The 14,834-nt window shown below is 46.9% G+C and overlaps 1 protein-coding gene across 3 annotated transcripts in view; it reads right to left on the reverse strand.

Annotated features, from left to right (window-relative positions):
• HSPA12A (heat shock protein family A (Hsp70) member 12A) overlaps positions 1-14,834 on the reverse strand; it is a 184,664-nt gene that overhangs the window by 85,042 nt on the left and 84,788 nt on the right. The gene's annotated exons all lie outside the window — the stretch shown is intronic.

The following is a 14,834-nucleotide window of genomic DNA, read 5'->3' on the forward strand; positions in this document are numbered from 1 at the left end:
TCTCAAAACAAACTGGCTGGTGTGCTTGTGAGATCAGAGACAGACAAGCTCCAGCAAATACTTGATTCGAGAAAACACATTATACTGTGTGCTGGGGCCAAGGAATTTCACATTTGGACAGGAAATGTCAGTCCCCACAAAAGGCCTTCTGAGGCCCCAAGAGTGAGCTCAGAATGGCTGCCCTTCCCTGAGCCTGCTCGCCTTGGCACACGGGCACCCTCTGGGCACTGGCCCATGTGGGTGGGGCTCACTCTACCCCCATAACCCAAGGCCTGCAGCCACCTCTCAGCCTATTCTGAATCTTGTGCTCCTTTGAGAATCTGATAAGTGCTCAGACTTTGCAAACCGTTTTGAAAGGTTTATAGATCTACATAGTGGGAGTTCATTCATTCATTCACTCTTTTGTGCACTAAAACAAGCATGGATTAAGGGTCTGTTATGTATTACAAGGATAAATACAAAGGTGGGAAAACACAGTTGATGGTCTTCAATGGGAGATGGAAAACAAGAGAATACAACTTCCAATGAATTGAGGGTGGGCCAGTCCAGGTGTAAAGTTGCATCAGTATCAAAAGCTAATATTGAGCACTTACTAGATGGCAGGCATCCTTCTAGGCCTTCCACGGCGTATGTAACTCATTGTGGATTATGTTTAATTCACTTAATCTTCCAACAACCCTAGAGACAGGTAATAGTATTATATTCACGTTAAAGGCTAGGAAACGGAGGCACAGGAAAGGTTCAATAACTTGTTTAAGGATGGTCAGCAAAAAAGTTTGAGACCTGGAACTCTGACCACTCTGGTGCTCAGACTGGTAACCAAGCCACCTCTGCCACAGTAGGCTTAGCTGGGGGAAATGGGGGATGACCTGCAAATGGGAGGAGGCCCCTCAGGATTCCTGGAGTTCTCTCTGTGAGTTGGCACATTAGTGTTACGGATTTTGCCTGTGTCCCAGGAGCTGGGTTAACAGCATGAGTCACCCAGGGAGAAGCAGCTCTCACATGGGCTGACCCCTCCAGGTCCAAGTGACAGGGCTGATGATCAAAATCCAGACACCAGAAACCGTCCACGTAGGGCGATGCTGAGTGTACCCGTGTAGACAACCAGGCCCCTCTCCCAAGGTCACCCGACTTCCCTCCAAATGCCCTTCCCTTCAACAGCAAAGAGTGAGAGGGAGGCACTCCAGAGTTACATTCATCATCCGCACACGGCAGGAGGTTGGACAAATGCAAAATCACCTGGAGACAGAATGTCTTTCAGGCTGAAACCAGGAAGAAAGAGAGGCAGTGGAGGTCAGGGTTAAGAGCACCGGCCTGGGTTTGGTTTCTTGCTCTGTGACTTTGGGCACTGCTTGGTACCTTGGTTTGGTCACCTGTAAAATGGGAATAATAACTGTACCTACTTCATAGGGATGTGATGAAGATTAAACGAGTTCATACATGTGCAGGGACAGTGATAACACCAAAGAGCCAAGGATTGTCAGCTGCTATTGATTAGAGACTGAGCGACCTATTAGCATGGCCACATCCAGATAAATACAAATCCCATCTATCTATTTCTCTACCTATGAAATATGTGCATATAAAATTGTGCATTTAAAAGACTAGAAAGCAATGCACTAACATATCAATAGGAGTAGCCTCTGCATAGTAAGATGACAAGTGACTTATTTTTTTCTTCCCACTTCTCCACCCCCACAACATTTTCAATAAGTAACATGTTTTTCTTTTATAATAAGAACAGGATCAATAAATGATTATTTAAAATCCACTCAACAGAAGTGGGATAGGTGGTTTAGAAGCAGAGGATGAGGTTGGAAAGGATGTCTTAATGCTAGGTACCTAACAGCCTTCAGCGAAGGTACCTTGATACATGGATTTCAGTCTCTTTCAGACCCATGTCCTGCCTTCTGAGAAGCATCGCTAGCTCTGCTCACCCTTGCCCCACACTCATTCCCCTTTCACTCTGCCCATGTCCAGGCCTCCTCAATGCATTGCCCTGTGACTTCTGATTGCCGTTTATGAATCACCTACTATGTGCCAAGCTCTGGGAGGCTAATTCACTAGGTGAACTCCGAGCTGAGGTCCAGAAAGTAAATGAGTTGCCCAGGACCACCCGGCCAGGAGGTGGCATGGCTGGAATTCACACCCACATCACTTATCACTTCAAGTCCAGAGCTCATCTTACTGGACAGCTCCATGATACAGGGAAGTCATGGGTTACAGGAATATGAGGCCAGCGGAGATGGTTCCTGTTTTCCAGTTAGAATCCCTGCCTGTGGATCATTTGTGTTTGTGTGCATGTGTATACATGTGTGATTGTGTGTGCATTTTAGAGAGAGGGAAAGAGAGGAAGTGAGATAAAAAGAAATAATATATTTATCAAATGTTTCTCAAAGACTCTAAGAACAGATAGCAACACACAGCGCTTGCTCAAGTTTTTTGAAGAATTAGAGAAACTGAATTTAAAACCAAGGAAATAAAGAGTGTGGACTCAGATGAGTAGAAAATAGAAAAGCCTGATCCTGTGGAATGCTCTGGGGTGAAGGCAGGCCTCGGCTGATTCTAGATCCTGGTTCCTGACAACAGAATCCTGGAAGTTCAAGGTCAGAAGGAACTTTAAAGGTGATGCTGATGCAGAAACCCCTTCTGCTGCACCCCAGACAGCCGGCTTGTTTCAGATTCTCTTTTGATGGGAACTCAGGACCTGAAGAAACAGCACATTCCCTCGTCTCAGAGAGATGTCAGCCAGTTCTTCCTCTCATAGCTGTTTTCTCTTTGGTCTTAATTTCACCCTCTGGAGTAATGCAGAATAAATCTGCCCTTCTATCCAAGAAAGTTTCTGTATCCATTAAGGTATATCCAGCTGCAAATAATCAAAAGTCCTAACTCAATAACAAGTCATTTCAGAGGTAGTTCTGTCTCCATCTCTGTGGCTCTGCCCAGTTTCACTGTTAGCTTGACCTCAGGAGGTCAGCAAAATGGCAGCTGCCCCTCCCTGTGTGCTTTGGAGCCATTCAGTGTCAAGAGGAAGAAGATGTTAATATGTCTTCTTGTGGGTCTTTCTTCTCAGAATCCCCTCAGCCAACCTCTCCTCACTTCTTATTGGACAGAACTAGATCTCATGACCACTCTGAAGTCTAAACCAATGACAGGCAAGGACAATGGAGTTACCTTAATTGGTTTAAGTGGATCTGGGCTTACCTCTGAGCTGGGGACAGGGTCACCTTCCATGAGGACGAACAAATTCAGGGCTCTTCCATCAGGGAATAAGGGGGAAATGGATGTTGAGTAAATGACAGTGCCTTTGACAGCATTCAGTACTGGGGTTGCAGAGGGATAGAAGACATCTCTTCAGGTGGAATTCAGTGGTTTCTGCTTGATATGGTTTGGCTGTGTCCCCACCCAAATCTCATCTTAAATCGTAGCTCCCACAATTCCCACATGTTGTGGGAGGGACCTGGTGGGAGGTAATTGAATCATGGGGCTGGGTCTTTCCCATGTTATTCTCGTGATAATGAATAAGTCTCATGAGATCTGATGGTTTAATAAAGAGGAGTTTCCCTGAACAAGTTCTGTTCTCTTGTCTGCCACCATGTGAGATGTGCCTTTCACCTTCCACCATGAGGGTGAGGCCTCCCCAGCCACATGGAACTACGAACCCATTAAACCTCCTTCTTTTGTAAATTGCCCAGTCTTGGGTATATTTTTATCAGCAGTATGAAAACAGACTAATACAGTGCTTAGCCAGGATCCACTCATTCTCCTTCTGCCAGAGCAGCACCTATTTTTGCTCTGAAGGATGAGCTCTTCCTTGAGGCCCTCAGCCCAGGAACCTGTCCTCTTCAAGTCATGGTTAATCAGCTTCTTTGGTAATTATATGAGCTGCCCCATATCTTTCTAGTACATTCTTTTTTATAGCTTCAATAGCCAGACCCAGTCTCTATTACTTGCAGCCAAAGAACTCTAACCAGCCCATCAGATTCAAGGGCACCGAGAGCTCCCTGTTTCACTCTCCCAGGCTGGTAGCAGCCTAAGAACAGTGCACAGAGCCCTGGAGTTTAGAACCCAGGATCAAGAATCAGAAACTGGATTCATAGCAATCCTCTGACTAGCTGTGTGACCTTAAATAAGTCACTCCACACCTCTGATCAGTCAGTCCCTGGAATCTCCTTGCTCCCAGCAGGACTGGAAAGAAAACACATGAATGTGCCCTCAAACTCAAGACATCCCACTGAAGTCGGGGGTCCTAGACATAAGCCACAAGTCCCCATGTACTTGCTCAATGAATTATCAAATTCCAAATCACATCACTTCTCAGCACCTCAGTTTTCTTTTTTTTGTAAAATGAGAACACTAATAGCATTACCCAGGGTTTTTGCGTAATTACACAGAATGATATTTGTGAAAGTACTTTCTACTCTGTTAATGCCACAAAGTGCAAGGGACGGATATTCCCAATATCTGCTGGAAACATTAGCTTATTTATTCACATAACAAAACAAATGGTATTAAAGTATAAGTGTAGGCAGTCATCCCCTCTCCCTGCTTTTTCTTGGTGTTTGGGTTTCTAGGATAACAACGGAGATAAAGGATAAAACACATGCAAATATGCGCTCAACTAGAGAAGCCAGAGGCTAGCTAGATGTACGTGGGGAAAAGAACTATAATTCTCATAGAGGTTAAAAAAAAGAAAAAAGTAAAATAAATAAATTTTTAAAAACATCCTTGATCTAAGCTGGGTATGGTGGCTCATGCCTGTAATTTAGCACTTTGGGAGGCAGAGGTGGGTGAATCACTTCAGCCTGGAAGTTCGAGATGAGCCTGGCCAACATGGTGAAACTCTGTCTCTACTAAAAATACAAAAATTAGGCTGGGAGCGGTGGCTCATGCCTGTAATCCCAGCACTTTGGGAGGCCGAGGCAGGTGGATCACTTGAGGTTAGGAGTTCGAGGCCAGACTGGGCAACATGGTGAAACACCGTCTCTACTAAAAATACAAAAATTAGCTGGGCATGGTGGCGCACACCTGTAGTCCCAGCTACTTGGGAGGCTGAGGTAGAAGAATCACTTGAATCTGGGAGACGGAGGTTGCAGTGAGCCGAGATCACACCACTGCACTCCCACCTGGGCAACAGAGCAAGAGACACCATCTCAAAAAAAAAAAAAAAAGAACAAAAATTAGCCAGGCTAACTAGTGAGGAACTCATCTACGTAGTGAAGAACTCATCTAAAAAAGTAAAAAAATTAAAAAAAAACGAAGAAATTAGCCAAGCGTGGTAGTGCACGTCTGGCTGGAGGATAGCTTGAGCCCAGGAGGCAGAGGTTACCTTGAGCAGAGATCGTACCACTGGACTCCAGCCTCGGTGACACAGCCAGACTGTTTCAAAACAAAACAAAATCCTTGATCTAAAAGGTGAAGGTGGAAGGAAAAACAGAACAGACCCTAAGAAGAAAGTTCACAAACCTAGAGAGGAGAGAGATGCTAGAGGTGGCTATCAGGAATATGAGAAAATGAGAGGTAGGGGAGGGAGAAGCAGGCAGTGATAACAAAAAAAAAAAAAGGATTTTTCAGGTTTTGCTGGATGTTAAGAATGTTCACCTTTACATTTTCTTGAGAGACTACAGGAAAGTTTTAATTTGCTTTCAATTATTTTTGGATGTTGTGCTAGTCTTTGAATGCAACATTGTGCTAAGGCTGGCCTGGATGACAGCCCAGTTTTTTGCAGCTTATATACCAATATTCACTGAGTTCCTTTCACATGCCAGGCACTGTGCTAGGCTCCAAATACAGCGTGGCCCTTGTCCTCACGGACCTTTGGCGTAGCATAAGCCGCCTGGCCTGTCCCCTGCCTCACTCTCCTATCCTGTTGGTCACCAGACCATACAGACTTCCAGAATGGCTCCTCATCAGCCCTGTGGGCACCTCCTCAGATGAAGACTTTGTCACTTCCCACCTGGATGACTGTCAGTTCATCTCCCTGCCTCTGGTCCCAATCCCTCACCCCTAATCCATTTCTACCCTGCTGCAAAGGTGTGTATGTTTTTCTTTTTTTGTAAAATACATACCTGATCATGGCGTGCCTCTATTTTAAATCTTGACTTCCTCTTCATCCCTTACAGGATGAAGTCACAATGGCCATGCTGTGGGTCCAGCATGACCCATGACCCTCCTACCCCACATCCTCTGCATCTCACATGCCTGCATTTCCACACTGCCTGGAAAACCCACTCTGGTCCTCTTTCTCGCCTTAGAAACTCCCCTTACTCTTTCCTTTTTTACTTTTTTGAGACAGAGTTTCGCTCTGTCACCCAGGCTGGAGTGCAGTGGCACAATCTCAGCTCACTACAACCTTCACCTCCTGGGTTCAAGCGATTCTTCTGCCTCAGTCTCCCCGCTAGCTGGGACTACAGGCACATGCCACTACGTCTGGCTAATTTTTGTATTTTTAGTAGAGATGGAGTTTCGCCATGTTGGCCAGGCTGGTCTCGGGCTCAAATGATCCACCTGCCTTAGCCTCCCAGAGTGCTGGGATTACAGGCATGAGCCACCATGCCTGGCCTTCCTCTTACTCTTTCAAAATTCAGTAGGGCATCCCTCCTCTGGGAAGTCTTCCCTGGTAATCATTTGCCCTCATCCTTATCTTGAACAAAACTCTCTTTTCCTCCTCTAAGGCAGTTCTCTCTTTACACTCAGCAATGACTTGGGTATGTCTGTACCTGATACTCAGCTGCCACCATCTTAAGGACAGTAGCTACATCATGGTCACCTCTAGCACAGCTCCAGACACATGGTAAATGCATAAAGAAGTTTTGTTGCTGATGGTGACAGAGCTGACAGGGTATGAAAAGATATACTCTGGTGTTGGTAGGAGGCAGCCCAACTTAGTATTCAACTTGAACTCAGGCATGGTGGAAACTTGCTGCTTCTGAATGGATCTGGCTTTGCTTTTCTATCTCAATGTACATGTGGGCTAGGAGAAGCCAAATGATCTTTTAGCTAATATTTTAAAATAAAATGTTTTCAAATGACACCAGTGAAACACGATCATTTTCAAGCAATAATAACTGACAAGAAATGTAAAGAAAAATCTCTTGTGAAAAACCCCTACCCCCAGATAATACTGCTCACATTCTGATAGTAGCCTCTGCAGACCTCTTTCTTCTGCATACATCGCTTCTGTTTGTATAGTGCGACATGATCCAGTCTCTCCATGCATACAGGGCAGGGCCCCAGCTTCCCAGAATCTGGGTGGAACTGCCCCCAGCAGGGTGGGGCCAGGGGACCCTCTATTTGAGGCCTTGGCCCTGGGCAAAGACATAGCTGGCTCCAGTCCCAACTTGGGGCCATCTCCAGGCGGACACAAAGGGGTCATTTTTCCCTCCCTCATGAACAAGATGTGCTCTGGACTAGGAGGTTTTTTTGGGTTACAAGATTCAACTGAATTGGAAAAGATCATCTGAGGTTTCTAAGAAAGTCGGATTTAAGGACAGCATAGACTGAAGCTTTATTTTTGTACAAAATAATCATAAATTATGAAAGCCACTGGTTGGAAGCTGGGGCACAGCAGGCTTTTGTGGAGAAAGAAAAAGCATGAGTAAAATGTAGACACTGATAGGATCATGGCGTTATTGGGGGGGCGGTCGGCAATGAGCCTCTCTCACTTCCCCGCAACCTTTGGGGGGGTGTTCCAGGAAGTCTATGACTGGAGGCTACAAATGAGTTAATGTCAGGATTTATCCAGTGCCAGGGCTGAGTCTCATGGGACCTCCCCTTCCTCCTCATGGGACCCTCTATTACCGCTCCCAAGGCAGTGGTGAATTTCCTTCTAACTCACTATGGAAAAAGCCTTTCCACTGGCACTACTCTTATGGAAGCCATAGCTGCATGTATTATAGATTTATACTTTGATCCAGCAACCCCATATCCAGGAATCTACCTACAAATACAAACCAACAATGTGAAAGGTTATTATCGTAGGATGAATTGTGATTGCAAAATAGTGGAAACAACATAAATGATCATTCATAGACAAGTTGAAAATACAATATGGTAGATTCACTCAATGAAATTCTATGCAGTCATAGAAATAAATGAAGAAAAGCCCTATCAATAGACATGGAGCAATTTCTAGGACATATTAAGAAAAACAAGCAAAATACAAAAGACTACATAAAGAGAGTATTCTACGTTTTGTGTTAAAAAGGAGTGGGGAAATATACATATATATTTATGTTTAGTTTTGCAAAATCAAACACAACAGCCATACACTAGAAACTAACAAAATGGAGGGGGCAGAGTGAAAGGGATGGGGATGATGGTGAGACATCTTATGATGTCTTTTTATAGTTTTTATACCTTTTTATACAGTTTTGACTTGGAGTGCTTTATATACCCGAAAATCAATTTAAATCCAAAGGGTTTTTAAAGAGCAAACCCTATATTTGACATAAATAGAAACAAATAAACCTTACTATCCATCATATGAGTAGTAGAGATACAATATAGCCACACAAAAAATCATTAATTCAAGTAATTTTGGATATAGTACTCTGTGTATCTTTAATATACATTTTCTAATGATAAAAAGAACACAAAGAAATCTTGAACTTCATTTAGCAGGCTTGTTGGGGATAGAAGTATTGGTGCTGTAATTCTGAAACTATTCTTTTGTGTAGTGAAGGATTGAATGAATGAGTAAAGATGTGATGTGGGGACCAGTGTTTTGACTTTGGAGAGGAGAGATGCAAACATAGAATGGGGAAAGGTGAGGTAAATGCATGCTACTGGATACATCTGTATGTACTCATGGCTTTGAGAACAGCTTAGTTCTGTTCTCTGGAAAGACCTAGAAGCAATGACACTCCAGTGACAATGAGCACACCTAGTGCCCAGGTTTTGGTTTCTAAATACCATTCCCCACCCAAAAGCACATGGGCTCCTTGGTGATATAGCTGATTCCAGGACTGGGGTAGGAAAAGTCCAAGTTAAACCTGAAACATCAAAAAAAAATTTTAATTAAATAAGTAAAATAAAACCTGAAACATCATATAGTGGCAGAAGGGCTGAAAGACCAAGGAGGCAATACTAAAAACACAGAAAGGCCAGCAAGAAGGAGCTCCCACTGGCCAAATCCGGGACCATAGGAGGGGGAAAAAGGAATAATGGTAGTAATTTATTACAATAAACTGAATTTTTAAAATAGACCTAGAAGTCCATAATCATATTAAAAATAAAAGATATTTACAGAAAGAGAAAGAGGGCAGAAAGGAAGATTTTTAGAGGTACATGAGTGTTGATTGCACTATTCTTATAATTTCTCTGTAGGTTTGAGAACATTCAGGATTAAAAGTTGAAGGAAAGAAGACACACATGTGTGGGGCAGGACACACCAGTTAGATGCTGAGAAACCTGCCATAGCCTGCTGTTCTCGAGGGTGGTGATGGCGCCCCCTAGGGAGGGTTTACAATGAAATGACTCTCAGTTCTTGCCAGTGTTCCCAGTCTTGCCTTAGCGTAGACAAGCACAGACAAACATATTCTTTCCATTTTTTGCCCAACAGGAACACACCGTATGCTGTTCTGCACCTTGGTTTTTCCTCTTTGCAACCTGGTACTTGGACATTGCTTCATAGCTGTGGAACTGCTGCATTCCTCTCTGCAGCGGCTTGTGGCTCCAACGCACGGATCAGCCACCCTTCATGCAACCAGGTCCTGTTTGACGGCACACACTCCCTCTCGCCATTCGGCCACATTCACCTTCCCACCTTTCCTGCTCTCCACCTCCTCTGCCCCCTCTCCTCCCTTGTCCACCTTCAGTGCCGAGTGTGATCATGAGTAGCTGCCCTGACACTGGGGCATAAACAATTCATCCAGTTTTCCCTGAGACTTTTTCACTTTGGACACTGAAAGTCCTGGGTCCTAGGCTGCTGGTTAGGATGACCAATTCATCCCGGTTTGTCCAGGACTGCCCTGGTTGAAAAACTGAAATTCTTGCAACCCGAGAACTCCCTCAGTCCTGGGCCAACAGGGACAGGTGGTCGCCCTACCTGGGAGCAAAGTGGCTACTGGCTTGGAGAGGAGCCAAAATGTGCTCCTGGAGGACTTTACTCCCTTTCAAAAGCTCCTCTGGATGCCCCTACCCAGCTCCCACCTCCAACTTAACGTCCTGTAAGAAAGGGACACTTCTGCCCATCTGCATCTTCAGACAAAGCTGCCCCACAGCCCTCACAGAGACTGCCTGGTCCCCTTCTTGGAGGCATTCAGAAGAAAGTTCATTGCTCCCTCAGTGGTTTTAACTGCCTGGAAATGACATTAAAAATTAACCCAGATTGTCATTTCCTCCCCACAATTCAATCAGCTTGGCATGGCTCATGGGAATCCCATTCTTTTAATCACGTTTCTCTTCAAACTCACTCTTGCTAGGAGTAAGGAATGCCATTCACTCATCTTTGGTTCAAATAATCTTTTACCTACTCTGGCCTCATCATTTAATAACTAACAATTTTGTTGAGACATTTCCTTTAAATAAAATGCTGGGAACTTAAAAAGAAAAACCTCACACTGGCACCTGTAGGGCCCCCAGGGAACTGCTGGGTTTGCTTCCACCAGTCAACCCCAAAAAGATCCATCAGGCTGACAGCCAAGCCCATCGCGGAGGGGAAGTGGAGACGCAGTCCCCAGGGAACTGAGGAGGGAACGCCTGCTGGGGTCTGCCCCCTTAGTTCATGACCCTGAGATGGGCTAGGGTGGGGAGTGGAGGGCTGCAGGCCTCTGGGGGCTAGAGCGGGGGCACCTGATCTGGTTCTAGCAGGTTCCTGATGAGTCACAGTGTCTCCTCTCCTCATTGGCCTGGAGGAAACAGTGGCCCTGGGGAACGAGGTCCTGAAAAGAGGCAGCAAAAAGGCAACCAGAGGACAACAGCCTGGGCCACGGAGACTGGAAGAGGCCAGAGGGCTGCCTGAAAGAAGGCTTATCCGCTGATTTGTTCTCCTTGGCTCAGGCACTGTGTTCATCCCCCTTCCTCCCATCCTGCACCCCTCCCCCACCAGTGACGGTGCAGACAAGCAGCACTGTCCCCGCAGAGCTAAGGCAGAGCAGACAGGAGAGGGTCATCCACCCCAGCTGCTGGGTGGAGGCTTGGCCCTGGGGCCTGGGGAGCCTCCCCAACATTATCTCCCGGCCCCTCTCTTCTCTGCTCCCACTAGCCTCAGCCAGCAAGGCCAGCCCCACATTCCTGCTGCAAACAGCCTGGGGTGGGGCACAGTGAGTTTTTAATTTGTCCACAGAAATCCAAAACAAGGGAGGGGAGGTTGTTGGTTAACTCTGCACCATCACCAGTGCTTTAAGCCTCTTTGGCTCAGAACCCAGACTCAGAAGTCCAGGCCACAAGGGGGCTTTAACCAAAATCCCAGGCAAGAGACCCCTTTGCTTCTGATGCCGTGTGTGGCTTCATGATGGCATGATGCCATCTGGGCTAATTTACCAAGGGCTCTGTGAACTCTGTCTCTCGGCACTATGTTCCCTTAATTGCAGCCTCTTTCAAAATGGAGTAACTATCTCTTCTAATCACGTGTACCCCCAGTATCTCAGAGGCAGGGCTACAAAAACAGCCTTAAAAAGTTTGGCAGTTCCTCAAAAAGTTAAACATAGAATTATCAAATGGCCCCCCAAGTCCACTCCTAGGTATATATCCAAGAGAACCAAAAATCTAAGTTTACACAGTAACTTGGACACAAGTGTTCACAGCAGCACTGTTCACAACAGCCAAAAAGTAGAAACAACCCAAGCATCCATCCATGGGTGAATGGATCACATGTGTTCTCTCCATACAGTAGAACATTATTCAGCCATAAAAAAGAATAGAGTACTGATATATGCTACGACATGAACTTTGAAAACATTATGCTAAGTGAAAGAAGCCAGATGCAAAAGACCACATACTGTTTGATTCCATTTATATGAAATGCCTGGAGTAGGCAAATCCATAGAGACAGAAAGCAGATTAGTGCTTGCCAGGGGCTGTGGGAAGGGGGAATAGGAGCAACTGCTAATAGGTACAGGGTTTCTCTTTGGGGTGATGAAAATGTTCTGAATTAGACAATGGTGATGGTTGCACAACACAGTGAATATCCAAAACCCACTGACTTGTACACTTTAAAATGGTAAATTTTATGTTATGTAAATGTCTCAATGTATTTGACCCTGTCTCAGAATAAATATATAGCCTCCACTCCCGGCTGGAGAGGAGTGGTGCAATCATGGCTCACTGCAACCTCGAACTCCTGGGCTCAAGTGAACCTCCTGTCTCAGCTTCTTGAGTAGCTGGGACTACAGGAGCCCGGCTAATTCTTTTATTTTTGTAGAGTTGGGGGCAGTCTCACTATGTTGCAGAGACTGGTCTTGAACTGCTGGCCTCAAGTCATCCTCCCACCTCAGCCTCCCTAAGTGCTGGGATTACAGGTGTGAGCCACTTAGCCCGGCTCAATTATTTTTTTTTAAAGCAGCCTGCTGACATCACCCTGACTTTGGCCCTAGCACAGCCCCCTATTGCAGGGCCAGCTTGTTCCTCTGAGTTATCTTTAACTCCAAGTCTGTGCTTCCCGGGACTGCCCTGCTGTGTGTCACCCTCTGCTTCCTGTGAGCACACTTTCTCATCCACACTGGCCTGACCTGTAGGACTGGACGTTGTGATTCTTGCCCGCTGCAGACTTTCAAAGCAGGTGTGGAAAGTGACATCCAGCACAGCACAGTGAGACACAAACATCGGACCATTCAATACCTCTGTCCTTAGAAGTCCCCTGGCCCAGCCACCACTAGGATCTTCTGACTGACCAATCATCACTTGACCTCCCCTTCCTCCAGCCACAAACCTTCCTGTGAGGTCACTTGGACTCTATGCTGGACCTAGAGGGCCCCCTCTTAGCAATCAGACAAGACTAAGGTGTGGGCTTGGCGGGGTCTTCTTAAGGAATGCTTTCCCCACCCCTTGCTATGGTGTCATCACCAGACCCTCATTCCAGCCAAGGAAACAAAGGCTTAGAGAAAGTCAAGCACCCAGCTGCCAAGCAGTGGGGTTGGCTCTCCAATGTAGACCCGAATGCTCTCCCATTTTGAGGGCCAGGACTTGGGGTGAAAGGTCCCCACCTTGAGGGCTGGGGCCCGGGATGGCGAAAGCACCAGGATGTTGCTCTCCTGGGCTGTGTCTTCCTGTCTGGCTCTCACTTTTACTGGAATGATGCCACCACCCCCATCCCCTTCCCTGACATTCGCTCGGCCCAGGGCAGCTGCAGGATCGATTCCCCGTCTAAGTGCAGGACTTAGAGCACTTCATGGCTCAGAAACATGCTAATTAGGTTTAGGCAATAGAGCTCAATAAATTAGAGCGAAACAGCTATTGATTCAGTTATCAACTCTCCTTGAGATGTACGAAGCAGTGCTCCAAAGACAACAGGGAGAGAAACACACAAAACCCTTCTGAAGCCCCTTTACTCTCCACAGGTTGGGTTTCCATAGTTGCTTGGGGTGTTCGGAAGAAAATGTAGGCTGAAGAAGACATTTGCTCAAGTGCAGGCCTCGGCTCCTTGTGCTTAAAATTCTTTCTGCCTTCCAGCTGGGTATGCTCGCTTGAGAGCCAGCTCTCCAGGGAAGGCTGCAAGAAGCGATGACGCCACAGAGCTCCAAGGTCATTTGGGCCATTCTTCTGACTCAGAGCAGAATGAGGCAAGTAAGGAGAGAGTTTGTCCTTGGGGCAGGGTGCTGAACATGCCGTCATAGTTCCACTGATCCTCAGAAGAGCCTGATGGAGGAGGTCTTATGTGAGCCCTTGTGGTGGATGCAAAAACCAAGACTCAGAGAGGGCGGTGACTTGCCATGGTCACACAGACACCAAAAACAGGGCAGGGGTCTCTGGCTCTTGAATGATTACCAAGAGTTTGGCTTATGCGGCCCCTGTGAGAGCTGCTGGTGAAGTTCAAAGGAAGCCCTCAGACGAAAGGCTTCCTGCAGACCCGCCAGTACAGACCGAAGGGGCAGATGTGGGGAGGTCCCGCAGAGGCCACCCTGTGTGCTTGTGAAGGGGCGGATCAGAGGCTCAGTGGACACCCAGCACCTGGTGGGGCCAGTCCGATGCCCTCCTTGGGTCTGGGAATGTGTAAGATGCTCAGGGAAGGATGCAGCATGTTTCAGGATGATAGCTCAAAGCCAGGTGGCACAGGGGGCAGCAGGAAATGGACCCATGAGGCAGCAAGGTGGGGTGGGGGTGAGGGAGGACTGAGGCAAGGTGGGAGGAGGCCAGTGGCAGAGACGCCGAGCTCCAGCTGGAGTGCTAGAGTCTGCTCTTCATAAAGGTCCATGGCTGCCGGGTTGTCCCCACCATCTCTCCTCCAACCTCCTGTGCACTGTTCCCATAAGCCCCTCCCCAGGTGCTCGGGACAGCCCTCTGCTCTTGGAAACAAGGGGCCCAGCCTCCCCTCACCAACCTCAACTTTCTGTGAATTTGCTTTAAACATGGAAGCCTCAAATGCCTGAAAGCCTTTTCTAAGGATGCCTTCGGGTCACTTAACAAGCCTCTCTGGGGGGGAGATTTTTACTTTTAAAAGGAAGAATGACTTCTTTTAGCTGCTGCAGGCTGTGTGTGCTGGGGGAGGGGGCAGTGGACTGCAGGGTTGGAGTGGGGCTGTGGGCTGTGTGTGCTGGGGGAGGGGGCAGTGGACTGCAGGGTTGGGGTGGGGCTGTGGGGCTGTGTGTACTGGGGGAGGGGGCAGTGGACAGCAGGGTTGGAGTGGGGCTGAGGGCTGTGTGTGCTGGGGGAGGGGGCAGTGGACTGCAGGGTTG

The sequence above is a fragment of the Pan paniscus genome, chromosome 8 (genome assembly GCF_029289425.2).
Source record: "Pan paniscus chromosome 8, NHGRI_mPanPan1-v2.0_pri, whole genome shotgun sequence".
NCBI lineage: Eukaryota > Metazoa > Chordata > Mammalia > Primates > Hominidae > Pan > Pan paniscus.